Genomic DNA, 4,158 nt, shown 5'->3' on the forward strand with positions numbered 1-4,158 from the left:
TTAATGGCGGAGGAGAAAACCCGCATAATTTTCTAAATATTACTGTTATTGTGTCATGAAATGCAGTTCTAAGAGTATTTCAGGCGAGAATGTAGTTGTTTAAAACTCAAATCTGCGGTTTATTTATAAAGATAGCGCCTATTTGAAAATGTGCTTTGCTGATTTCGGAGACGTGCGCTCCAGGCGATCAGCGGGCGCTCAGTGCTCATGTATCCACCGAGAGCAGCTTCACAGCGGCTAGTCCTTCTGACATTTGCCGCTGGCTCTGATGTCTCTGTAGTGGTTAAACATGAGGTAAAATTAGTTTTGGGTAAATCTAACAGGCAATCTTTGGTCTCATTAATCTATTATTTCTTCCAGGTCATATCGTTTTGGCTGAGCACAAAGTTATGTTTCATAAATTATTTATTTATAAGTCGTAATACAACGCTGACTTTGTTGCATACATTTGACTGAACTTTTGCTTTTGTCTTATTTCCTATTACACAAGTCTCTTATACTTTATACTTCTATAATGGCTATTATTGTTCATTAAAAGTGACATTTAACAAAAAAGGCAGAGTTGTGCTTGTCATATTTCATTTTATTATAGGCTATACAGTGAAGATAATCAGAGTATATGTGCACATATTACCTAAACCACATATTAATGTTTTATATTTTTTAAATGAAAAAATTCCTTTTTCTTGTATTCTTTGCTACATGAATCAGCAACTCTCTAAAACACATCGCTCTCGTGTGGACATTTTGGGTGACAGCTATTAGTTCATTATTAAAAACAATCAACGTAGTAAAAAACACAAGAAAGTTGGATGAAGACATTTAGTTTGTAGATCCTGCTCTTTGCTTTTGCAATATTTAATTAGTTGTTTAAGCTCATCCAAAGGCAGTGTGCAGTATTTTGGTGGTCAAAGGTCACATCAGTGATCATGGTTTATATCCATAAAAAATGTCTTACTAAGAAGGCATTACATTAATGCATTCATACTAATCTACCAACAACATGTTTGACTGGCTGGTGTAAAAACTTTTAAAAAAAAACTCAGTTTCAGTGTTTGCGTAGATACTGCACTTTGCCTTTGTTGGCAGTCATGGTTACCACAGTTTTACTATAGTAAAACTATGGTTAACTGTTGTATAAGTATAGCACTTGTTACAATATTTATTTCTAAGCAGGTTTACAGAAAATGCATGTTTCAAGGTTTTAATTGAAAAACATCCTTTAATCAGCCAGAGGTGACTGAGACTCACTGGGGAAGTTACAGAAAATGCATGTTTCAAGGTTTATTGAAAAAAACATCCTTTAATCAGCCAGAGGTGACAGACTCACTGGGGAAGACCATCTTCTGGAAACAAAGTAATGTCCACATGACAGCAAAAAAACTCAAAAATAATACAAATCATGTGTTCAGTACTAGTAATTATCTATTTTTATTTCCACGTCAGAATCTTCATGGCAAAAACTGAGTTACAAAAATACAAGCTACAAAAACCAAGCAAACAATAATTACAGCAGTTAAAATGTGTTCAATTATATGATACAGATTCTAACATCTTTTCTGATAAAATCTTATTAAAGTCTCTAGTCATATGTTCAGTTAAACACTATCCTTCAACATTATTAAAGGGCCAGTTCAACCATTTTCAATTCACTTTGTATCGTTACAATGTTGGTAATATATGTAAAAGAACAATGTTTATTCTTTCCCAGACATATCCAGTTTATTTGTCATAAAAACTCCGCTGCAAGACACGAAACACAGCATTCTGTCATTTTGATGCTGCAAAAAGTGTCTTTGTCATTTTGTCAAAACTCGTCATTTCATTTTGCATCATCCTGTGGAGTGTTGCTTAAATAAAAGGGGACATATAGGTGCACAACTCAGACAAAGAGTCAATATTGTTCATTTACAGATATTACAGACGTTGCAATAATACAAAGCATTGTGAAAATCATCAAACTTACTAGGGATGCACTGATACCACTTTTTCCAGTACCGATACCGATACTTTTATTTCTGGTACTTGCCGATACAGATATGTTCATTGTATTTGTAATTTTTTTAAATATTGGGTACAGCAAACAAAAGAATATGTATAATGTTAGTTGGTTAACTTCATGTATCATTTATAAAAGATATATCCTTTAGTTATTTTCACACTTAATTATACCCATTAAAATGTATTTTACAAGTTTCAGTTACTTTCGCTGTTCATTGTTTTGCTCTATGGTACATCATCTTTAATTTAATAGCATTATAGCTGCTCGGCAGTGACTCAATACTGTAATCACGTGTTTTGCTGTAATAATGCAGGGAACCACTCGTTATAAATCTTTCAGAAATATCAGTAGCGTTTTTCATCTGAAACATGCTGCGATTTATATTCCAAAGCGACTCATATAATCCAGAAACACCCATAAAGCAAGCAAAACATGTGCAACACGTGCACGTATTTGAGAGGGACAAGTACAGTACAGCCTAGCGCATTTCACACAGGCTGATAGTTTCACTTTCGCCATAAAGTCGTGTATGCGTTTGAGCATAAACAATATCTGCAAAGTTACGAAGCTGAAAGTTCAATGCAAACGGAGATATCGTCTTTTAAAATTCTGGCAGTTTAATGCCTACAAAAACGGCTGGTAGAGACTACAACAAGTTACTTCCTTGTAAACCCCGCCCTCGGAAAAAGGCAGCAAAGGGGGCGGGGCCATGCTGCGCTGCTTTAGAGAAGAGGAAGAAAAAACTAGAGGTGCACGTAAAAATCTATTCATATATGAATCGTGATTCTGTCTTCTAATGATTCTAATGGATTCACAAGTTTCTAAATCAGTGTTCTAAAGCAGCGTTCTCATCCTGTTTCTGGCCTCGCCCTGCTCTGCACACGCTCTGCATCTCTCTATCTCTCTCTCAATCTCTCTCATTCAGATCATCAGCTCAGTGAATACACTTATTTTCACATACTATAGCTATGAGAAGCGTTAAACATGGACGCGCGTGCGGTTGCCGAACTGTATTAAAGCTTTAATCAGAATAAAACCGTATGTAAAAAGCTAACAGAAGCAGTAGCATTTACAAATAACAGCGTATCTAAAAGTATGAGACAACAACAAACAAAAAACATAGGCCTACCATTAAAAGCCGTGCTTGCACAGGTTCAGCACGATCCTCTTCAATAATATCCTCTGCGTCTCAATCGGGCTCAAATTGATAAGCAATATAGACGACGTCATTGTTTACAATACAAACTGAGCACATGCCGCTATGTTGAGGGGCGGGACGTTTAGACTCGAGCTAGAGGCGGTTTAGCCAATCACAACACACTGGGCCAGCTAATCAATCAGAGCCACTTTCGCCAGAAAGTCGTGTATGCCTAAGGTTAAAAATAAATGACATTTATAGCGAATGCCCCTATAAATGGTCTTATTTTTACGATTTAGTTTTAATCCAAATAATGCGTATGCGAAGCATAAAATAAATACATAGTAAAGTATGCCAAGTGAGCGAACATCAAAGATCACACAACAAAAGTGCGCTCTCTCTCTCTCTTCTCTCACTCACTACCGTTAAGTAACTTGTGTATTGTTTTACTTCCTTGTTTTTGACATATCCGACTGAACTACAAAGTTTCCAGTGATGTCTGTGAGAAAGGGATATTCACTTGACAAGCTCACGCATCTGCGCCGCCGTGCGCTCAATCCACTCAGCGTGCTTTGCTTACCAGCTGGCGCACATCAGCCATACAGGAATACATATATTGACATTATATTCATTGCATACATATACTTCGTAGACATCCTTAATCTCCAATAACTCCATTCTGCTGTCTGTTGTTCTGTTGTCTGTGTTTATTTGTCTGAATACGGCACTTATCACATGCTGTGTGGTATCGGTGTTTGGTATCGGGGCATTTTAACGAGTACGAATACAGGAGCTCAGTATCGGGCCCGGTACCGATACTGGTGCATCCCTAAAACTTACCCTTATAGGCAATATAAGGATAATATTTGTCAGTTTTATGTGTTCATGTAAAGTTGGCATGATCTGAAGTCTTTGTGAGTGTTGTCGTCTTCTGAAGTCTTTTCAAGCGAGGCTGGATCCAAACTGGAACTGGCGTAATCTCTAGTAACCTTGGGATGGGCATCCCGAGATAGAAACA

Source organism: Sinocyclocheilus rhinocerous, unplaced genomic scaffold, assembly GCF_001515625.1.
Source record: "Sinocyclocheilus rhinocerous isolate Xijiao unplaced genomic scaffold, SAMN03320098_v1.1 scaffold1438, whole genome shotgun sequence".
Lineage (NCBI taxonomy): Eukaryota > Metazoa > Chordata > Actinopteri > Cypriniformes > Cyprinidae > Sinocyclocheilus > Sinocyclocheilus rhinocerous.